At 49.6% G+C, this 10,075-nt stretch overlaps 1 non-coding gene across 1 annotated transcript; it reads right to left on the reverse strand.

Annotated features, from left to right (window-relative positions):
• Positions 1 to 1,862: 1,862 nt before the first annotated feature.
• On the reverse strand, positions 1,863 to 1,936 carry TRNAT-AGU (transfer RNA threonine (anticodon AGU)). Its single transcript has one exon. It is a non-coding gene; the product is annotated as a tRNA-Thr (tRNA).
• Positions 1,937 to 10,075: the final 8,139 nt, after the last annotated feature.

Below are 10,075 nucleotides of genomic sequence, written 5' to 3' on the forward strand. Positions count from 1 at the left end.
ATTTAAACCTTATCTGAGCACTCAAACATTGTGCAAGGGGATGTAAATTCTTTCTCGCCTACTTACCATTGGTGAGCTGCATGTGAGAAAAAACTCCATCACGTGGCGGTTAGCAGAGTTTGGCCAGAATTCTGCATTACAATTGTAACACGGAGTGGCCAAATCTCCACCACCTCTGCCAGCGGGCAGAATTATCACCCACCCCTAAGATAAAACTTCAGATGTTTCCATTAGAATTTGATATAAAATGTCAGTTGTGACTTTGGGAATTGACACAAACCTCCAGATAAACCTTCCAGTACCAGACACCTTACACGACAGGCGGCCACCATATCAGGAGACAGTGTCACAGACGTGGTTTTTAAAAGCAGCATCAATGCTCCTGGGAAGGTTTTGAAAACTTTACCTAAACTCCATACGGAACTGTGCGTACTTGGAACAATACCCTAAGAGGACTCTCTAAAACTGGAGCCAACACTTCAGAAGTGGCTCCATGAGTGGGGCTCAATATGCCTGACTAATCTCTAAAAAGGGCCGCAACTGTCCCGACAAAGCAGCAAGGTTGAGACACAATGGAGCATATTACCAAGGGCCTTATCGCCGCTTTAGCGGGAATTTTTCCCGCTAAAGCGGCGATAATTTTATCGCCCTATTACCTACCTGTCGCTAACACCAGTTAGAGACAGCTAGTAGGAGATAGCGATCATCTTGGGGCCCACTTTGCATGTCAGTGATAATTATCGCTAATGACATGCAAAGTGGGCATGCTAAGATGTTAGCGACTGTAAACAGTCGCTAACATCGTTATCTCCTATTACCTACTTTTGGAAATATTCGAGCTAAGCGCGAATATCTCCAAAAGCTAACGCCTGCCCAGAGCAGTTCTTAGCCATGTTATCCAATGGTAGGTGGATAACATGGCTAAGAGCATAGCTCGGTAATGCATGAATATTGCTGACTTTTCTGCGATATTCATGCGTTCGGACGATTTTTATCGCTTAGGAGATAAACCTTGATAATAGTAAGGCTCCTAAGCGATAAAAATAGGCGATGCTCGGCGATAAAATAATAGCCGCTAACCAAGCATAGCGATAATTATCGCTTATGCTTGGTAATACGCCCCAATGTTCCAAATGAATCCTTTGGAAATATACCCAGCACTCTCCATAAGGCCTTATTTGTGTTGTGTACACCATCTACTAGTAAAACTGATTCCGTTTCCTGCTGGTTTTATTACCGCTCCCTCTGCACCCCAACATTACACATGGCCTACTCTCAGTATATCATGTAAGTGAAGCTTGCAACGCCGCTGCCTGGGCTGTAACCATCTGAATTCTAAAGCTAAGTTTACACTGCTGCTGCCTGTGCTGTGCCTGTTCTTGAAACAGTGAAGCTTGAACCTCTTCTGCCCCTTCAGTAACAGTCTCAGTAATGGAAGGTTACTCTGGTGCTGCCTGTGCTGTGCCTGTTCATGAGGCACTGAAGCCTGAACCTCTTCTGCCTGTTCTGTAACAATGTTAGTAACTGAAGTCGTCTCTGCTGCTGCCTGTGCTGCACCTGTTCTTTGAAGCTTGCATTACCGCTGCCCATTCTGTACATTGATGTGAGTAAAACTTTGAAAAATATTTTCACAACACAAAGCCAAACCGATTGGCTTTGTCAACGGTTCTTTGAAAATCATAAGCTACACATGATTGGTGGTACAATACTTCTCAAAGTAACACCAGGCTCGTTTTCTAGCTTGCAAGGATTGTGTGTGCACGTGGATGATTGTAGCAGCAACATCGTGGATTTGAAAACAATGTATTTTTCTGTCAAAAAGTGATTTAACTAAGTCTATTGGAACTATGCGACAAAAATCTAGGCACTGCTGAGATTCGAACTCAGGATCTCCTGTTTACTAGACAGGCGCTTTAACCAACTAAGCCACAGCGCCTCCTGGAGGACTAACTGTCACGCTCCATTTCTTAGTGAAATGCCAAGCAGTGTAAAATGTCCAACGTGCAAAGTTTTATTCCTTTTCATCTGCTCCCAACGGGAAAATGGAGAACACAGAAAACCTGATACACAAATGGAAAAATACAAGGGTCATGAAAATTATATATCCGTACACATACATATCTGTATTCATGCACTATGAATTTCTTACAGTATGAACACGATACGTCGATGGAGTAAGTGAAATACATAACTGAAAGTACAAAAGTAACCAAGAGTGCATTGTTACAAAGGCCTCCCATATATATAAGATACATATGAATGTCTACGTAGGTAAAGCGCGTGCCCTTTCCTGCGCCTCTCGTGACCCCCTACACGGCACATCCTGCATCTGTAAAGCGCCGATGAACTCACCAAGAAAGAAAAGTGTTTTAAATGTTTAATGTTTTCTCCGATACCTTGTCTCCTTCTGCAAAGATGTAAAAGCAGTGGTAGAAGTGGAGGGGGATCGGTGGGCACGGCGTGCCCCTACTTCTAGAAATTATTCCAATCCGTTCCCCTACTTCTAACTTTCAAAAACGCATCCCGGGACGGCAAGAATAGGACCCGGATCCCCCAGCATGCTCCCCGCTCCCTCCTTGTAACCTGACGACCCACATGAGAATCAACCACAGAGATTTATGTGGGTGTAAAAAACGGCCATGTTTAATATTTTGACATCTCATAAACATGACAAGGCATTTCAAACTTCATTACATACAGTTATCAACATAATTTTATTCTTGACTTCCGGGTCTTCTTCTGCCAGATTAAGATTCCAATCCACCAGCACTAAGGGGGCTTCCGGCTCCCCCCTTCCATGCCGTGCATCCACGCGAGGCGAAACCCACCTGCGAACCCAAGAGGAGTGAGCCCCCAACCTCTGATCCTTGTCCGCCTTCACCAGGGGCCCACCCTCCGACCACCAGGCTGACCAGGGACCCAGGAGGCTCGTAACCTGTCGCCCTAGCCTCCCCAGCCGGGGCCCTATTTCACAGCGGAGAGCTTACCGTCTCCCCCCTCAGTGCTGGCCTAGGGAGTACGCAAGGCGGACTCCCGTCCATTCCGTCGGTCAATTGTACTGTCCCAAGGTCTTTCTACCGAATACGCCACTACAATCCACTGAGCTAAAGGGATGGGTGGGTGGGAGTTTAAAATTAAACAAAGGGGGTGTAAGAGGGAGGACGCCACGATCCGGTGCCACAGAGGAAGGAGAGGCCGGGGTCCCTGCCCCTGGCTCCTAAATAGGTCACCAGGCTCCGCCCTCTGTTGCACCGGAAGTGCGTCCTCCTGCCCCGGAAGAGATAAGCGGCCGGTCGCCCATTGGGGCAGACCGGCCGCCCCTATCTAAATCAGGTAGGGGGCGGGGGCCGGGGGGCCGGGCCCTAAGGGCGCGCTTGCCGATGCTCAGCTCGCGCTTGGCATAGGACCCGGATCCCCCAGCATGCTCCCCGCTCCCTCCTTGTAACCTGACGACCCACATGAGAATCAACCACAGAGATTTATGTGGGTGTAAAAAACGGCCATGTTTAATATTTTGACATCTCATAAACATGACAAGGCATTTCAAACTTCATTACATACAGTTATCAACATAATTTTATTCTTGACTTCCGGGTCTTCTTCTGCCAGATTAAGATTCCAATCCACCAGCACTAAGGGGGCTTCCGGCTCCCCCCTTCCATGCCGTGCATCCACGCGAGGCGAAACCCACCTGCGAACCCAAGAGGAGTGAGCCCCCAACCTCTGATCCTTGTCCGCCTTCACCAGGGGCCCACCCTCCGACCACCAGGCTGACCAGGGACCCAGGAGGCTCGTAACCTGTCGCCCTAGCCTCCCCAGCCGGGGCCCTATTTCACAGCGGAGAGCTTACCGTCTCCCCCCTCAGTGCTGGCCTAGGGAGTACGCAAGGCGGACTCCCGTCCATTCCGTCGGTCAATTGTACTGTCCCAAGGTCTTTCTACCGCCACAAAGGTGACCAGGGCCCACAGGTCCGTCACCTTCCCCACCTGCGCTCTGCAAGAAAGACCCTAAACCTCTGACCCAGCTCTATGTGCTGATGCCCGATACCCAGCTCTATGTGCTGATGCCCGATACCTGTACTCCATCACCGTGATACATCACCTTACCGGAAAAAACCCATCCGGTGCGGAATGTGACACAGGCAGCCCTTCACTGAGCCCACCTGGTCACCTCCAACCTTGTGATACCTCACCTTTCCAGAGACTGGAGACCCTTCGGGTGGAATGCTACACAAGCGGCCCTACACTGAGCGCAACTTGGGCAATTCCAACTGGAGCCGCCTCCCAAGACATTCCAGGCTCTCGACTTCTTCCCAGGGCCGCCCGCCCTGACATAGGAACTCCGTTCCTCTCAGGCCCACCGGCCATACCACTCGCCACTGCCATAGTCACCTTGCCGCATGAACGAGTGCCCCGTGCCACCACCACTTTCGCGGGCACACTACTGAACAGGAGAGAAATAGAAAAGTCAAGCATGGTCACTGGCAAATCATTAGCATTTCTGACCCTACCATTCTGGTCAAGTGAATCTCATGCCACCATTGGACGACCGGCGCCCGACATATTTCAAACTGCTACAGGTAGTCGACATATTACCAGCCCATCCCCCCAGCCAGTCCCACTCCTGCTGTGCGCCAGGGAAACTGGTATAAACCTCCCTATGGAGACGGCCAGCCTGTCCTACACTGCGTATTCCTGAGACAAATTAAGTGAGCCCGAGTGACTGTATAGTTTCCATGCCAATGGGGATCAGGGCCGTCCTGCACTGAGGATGCTAGTAACTGGGGGAGATTGAAGCGACTCTGAGCGCTCGCTGAACCATATAGCCTATATATACGGGGGGGTGCATGGGAATGACTACCCACATAACCTAGTCTATGATATCCCCAACTTTGACAGACCCATCTATGGTATAAAGGAACTACCCGCCAAATGAAGGCGGGGTCCTATGTTACCATACCAGGCGACAAGACCAGAGGAATCTAGCTACCTCTTATTTCTGGTCTACCCACATAACCTAGTCTATGACATCCTAACTTTGACAGACCCATCTAGGGTATATAGGGACTACACGCCAATTGAAGGCGGGGTCCTATGTTACCACACAAGGTGGCAAGACCAGAGAAATCTAGCTACCTCTTATTTCTAGTCTACCCACATAACCTAGTCTATGACATCCTAACTTTGACAGGCCCATCTAGGGTATATAGGGACTACACGCCAATTGAAGGCGGGGTCCTATGTTACCATACAAGGCGGCAAGACCAGAGAAATCTAGCTACCTCTTATTTCTCCCACACTGGCCTATTTTCCCGGATGACGGTCTCTGAGTGAATTAATGACGCGGCATCCCTTAGGTTACCCCTCCGGAATTAGCAGTACAGTGAACCGTATGTATACAATAACTATAAGCCCCTGAGACTACTGTGCAAGCTACCCCCCTGGCGCTACCCTCATTTGCCTATAGTACTAGCACTAAACATCTCAACTCGATGGTAAGTGAGAACTCCTGTCTTATTTAGATCACACAGAGCTAAACTTCAACTCTTGCACGCTCTGCACCTACTAATCCCTTCGTTTGTCGATAAAAACCACCGACTCCCACTAAAGAGTCGCCCGCCCGCGACAGTCTGCTCCCCTTAAGTTCCGTCCACTACGGAATTAGCCTTACCGTGAAGAGCAGGGACAAGCTTCCACGTTACATTATACCCTCGCATTATCTACCTGTATCCTTGTGGCCTCTACCTTTTAATTACCTATTCAATTCAGCTATATGCAGGTTAATGCTGTTCCCTGAGGACACCCAGAGGGTAGAATCACTCCGTAACCGAAATTCAGGCACACATTTAACCCCCCTGATTCAATAGGAATAGATAACTAAGGGACGCTTGTGCAAAAAATCAGTAGCATCCTCAACTTTGCCAGTGAATCCCTAAGGAGACATTAACCACCTTTGTCCCCCAAACCCATCCATTTTGTGAGCTGCCATTAATACGTTGAATTAAAGTTGCCAGCTTGCAATGGGACCTGTAACTCCACATTTGACACCTCATTTGACACCTCATTTGATAGGGAAACTCTCAAAAGTGTTCTGCAACCATGGGCGAGCCCCAGAATCAATTAAACACCATTTCCTTAACTCAAAAAGTCATTTAAAAAGTCTCACAGAGACAAAGTGAGAAGCAAAATGCCCGGTAAAGTAACATTAATAGAGGGGTATAGACTTAGACACAGGAAGAACCAGACGCGGTGACACATAGGCACAGATGCAGTTAGACACAAAAACCGGCACAGGAACCAGATGCCTTGTCACATGTGCACGGACACAGTGACGGACAAACGTACACAGGAACAGTAAGCACAGTGACCCAGAGGCACACATAAAGTAAGACGCAATCCATCATCGCACGTCTCAAAGGGACCCTCACAAAACCCCGATCGCACTGCGGTGCCAGTTACTTGCGTCGCCCGGCTTTTCAAAACCCAACCGACCCAACCCATTGATTATATCTACGCACTCTGTACCCCTCGGCTCCATTGCACGTTCACCCTGAGCTCCTCTCAATTAATCGGCTTGCAATTACATATCCCGCCTAAATGCAGCAAGCTCACCCCCATGCTTCCACTACCAGGTCCCCCCCAGGTCGGAAGTGAAGGTGCCGATGCCCGGTGCGTACCAACAGACACGCAGGACACTGCAGGCAGCCGCAGGCCACGGGAGATGCCCAAAACACCGTGGCTTTACAAAAACAGCCCCTCACCGCCCCCCACGGCTGCCCACAGCTCCCCAGGGACCCCCGACACCCTACCTGTCGAGCTGGTTTCCGATAAAGGGACACTGCCACTCGTAGCTGCCACGTGGTCCGGAAGTAGGCTACTCTGCTCTCCGCCAAGTGAGATGGACGGCTGAAACCTCGCCTCTCCTCCCTTCTCCTCCTCGCGTTAGGCTGGGATGAAGTCAACACCGACCTCCAACTCCGGACGAGGGACGAAGAAAATTTAAAACTAGTTTAAAATTAAACAAAGGGGGTGTAAGAGGGAGGACGCCACGATCCGGTGCCACAGAGGAAGGAGAGGCCGGGGTCCCTGCCCCTGGCTCCTAAATAGGTCACCAGGCTCCGCCCTCTGTTGCACCGGAAGTGCGTCCTCCTGCCCCGGAAGAGATAAGCGGCCGGTCGCCCATTGGGGCAGACCGGCCGCCCCTATCTAAATCAGGTAGGGGGCGGGGGCCGGGGGGCCGGGCCCTAAGGGCGCGCTTGCCGATGCTCAGCTCGCGCTTGGCATAGTTCTACTTAATAAAAAAGTATAGCTTTTTTTTCCGCTTTCAGGGGCTGCTCGCACTTCTCTGTTAAACTCCAGAGGCAGCAGCAGCCCCTCCCTAAGCTCGCACAGGCTGAGGGCAGGCCCATTGTCCTTACGATTAAGGCTGATGGCCCCCTTTCGAATGACAATGCGCCCGCCGTCTGCCATTAGCATGTCATGTGCCACAGAGATTGGAGTTAGTGATTACAGAGGCGCTTTCCCTGCAAGAGCGCTTCGACGCCTCGTTGGGGGTAGTAAGCACCATATAAATGCAATTACAATACAATACAATGATTGTGTCATGTTATGCGAGAAGGCCTGAAAGAAATGCCTTTTCTGTGTATAGGGTTAATCCATTTTTTTTTCACTGATACTATTTGTCTCAATTCCCTCTATGCTGACTTTGTTTGTCTGAGACTGCAATGGCTGCAGAGCTGATTGAAATCATTAAGTAGCGCCGATCAGTATAGCTTTGTATCTCCTCGTAAAGGGCCTGTGTGCTGGGGAATCTCTCGTTGTGACGCGACAGTGGCTCTGATAATATGATCCCCCTTGACACCCATACAACCAACTTTTCATGACCTTCCATCACGCACAGCACAATTGGGGCAGGGCTTTAAGTGGGATGAAAAAACTGGGGGGCTCTCAAAGGGACGTGGCTTAAGGATGTGGCTGAAAACATTTATGCTAAAAATATGTGCCCAGCGTAATGTGCTGCCCGACTTGTATTTTGCTGCTTCTGTTATTGCCTCCACATATATAATACAACAAGTAACATTACACATACAAGAAGCCAGGACTATTGGCTTTGTCAAAGGTTGTTGGCTGGAAAAGATAGGGGGCCATATGTATCAAGATACCCTTTTGCGATTCTCAAATAGCGATTTTTAAGAAATCGCTATTTGAGAATCGCAAATAGGCATTTATGTACAAAATTGCATTTTTTTGCGATTTCTTAAAATTCCTTCATTGCGATTAGCAAATTGCGAATCGCAATTAAGGAATATTTCCCATTCATTTCTATGAGCCAGGAGGCCCATCGGAATGAATTGGAAGTTATTCTCAATTTGCGATTCGCAATTTGCTAATCGCAATTTGAGAATAATTTCAAGGGTACAGGGGTGTCCAAAGGACACCCTGTTTCACCCCAGAAATATGCATGGGTACACATGTGGCGCACATACAGGGCATGTATGTGCGTCACATGGCACTTTGAAAAATGCATAAATGTGCATTTTTCAAGGAATTCGCAACTTACCAACAACTAGAAGTTGGTGGTAATTTGCGATTCCTTAAGGACATTTTGCAAATTTTTTGGCTTCATACATTGCATTTAAGGAATCGCTAAATTTGTGATTCCTTAAATGCAATCGCAAAATAAGGAATCACAAATTTTGCGAATCCTTATTTTACACCAGATTTTGCTTAATATACCCTTTAGCAAATTCGCATTCGCAAAGGCGGAAATTCCGCGAATTTCGGCCTTTGCGAATGCGAATTTGCTTGTTACATATGGCCCAAATATACTACATTCATACAACTATGACTTTGTTCTATATAATATTGAAAATGCTTTAGTTTCCGCTTGAAAACGTTTTAGTCTCCGATTGAGGCTGATTACCCCCTTTCGAATGACAATGCACCCGCCGTCTGCCTTTAGCATGTCATGTGCCAGTGAGATTGGAGTTAGTGATTTCAGAGGAGCTTTCCCCAAACAGAGTACTGTGGGGAATTTGCCACCTGGTGTATCTTGTCAATGTTGTACACAGAGTGAACTGGGTAGGAGCAGTGACGGGACAGAAGAGGCGACAGGAAAGGAGAGGTAATAGGTCAGGAGAGGTGACTGGGCAGGAGAAGAACGGACAGGAGAAGTAATGGGCAAGAGAAGTGACAGGGCAGGAGAAGTCACAGGGCAGGAGAAATGACAGGGCAGGAGAAGTGACAGGCAGGAGAAGTGACGGGCAGGAGAAGTAACGGATAGGAGAAGTAGCGGGGCAGGAGAGGTGACGTGTCAGGAGCAGTGATGGGACAGGAGAGGTGACAGGAAAGGAGAGGTGACGGGGCAGGAGAAATGATGGGGCAGGAGAAGTGAAGGGGCTGGAGCGGTGATTAGGAATGGGCAGGAGCAGTGAACGGATAGGGGCAGTGAACGGACAAGAGCAGTGAACGGGGCAGGAGAAGTGATGGGACAGGAGAAGTGATGGGGCAGGAGCAGTGATGGGGCAGGAGCAGTGATGGGGCAGGAGATGTGACAGGGAAGGAGAGGTGACTGGGAAGGAGAGGCAACAGAGCAGGAGAGGTGACTGGGCACAAGAAGTGACAGGCATGTGGCATGACAGGCAGGTGATGTGATGGGCAGGAGAGGTGACGGGGCACGAGAAGTGATGAAGCATTAGAAGTAATGGGGCAGGAGCGGTGATTAGGCATGAGCAGGAGTGGTAACCGGGCAGGAGCGGTGAACCGGGCAGGAGCGGTGAACCGGGCAGGAGCGGTGAACGGGGCAGGAGCAGTGAACGGGGCAGGAGCAGTGAACGGGGCAGGAGCAGTGAACGGGGCAGGAGGAGTGAATGGGGCAGAAGCAACGGTGGAGGAAAAGTGACAGGACAGGAGAAGTGATGGGGGCCAGGAGGAGTGACGGGCCAGGAGAAGTGACGGGCCAGGAGAAGTGACGGGACAGGAGAAGTGACGGGACAGGAGAAGTGACGGGACAGGAGAAGTGTCTGGGAAGAAGAAGTGACGGGGAATGAGAAGTGACAGGGAAAGAGAGGCAACAG

The sequence above is a fragment of the Lissotriton vulgaris genome, chromosome 12 (genome assembly GCF_964263255.1).
Source record: "Lissotriton vulgaris chromosome 12, aLisVul1.2, whole genome shotgun sequence".
NCBI classification, from domain to species: Eukaryota; Metazoa; Chordata; class Amphibia; order Caudata; family Salamandridae; genus Lissotriton; species Lissotriton vulgaris.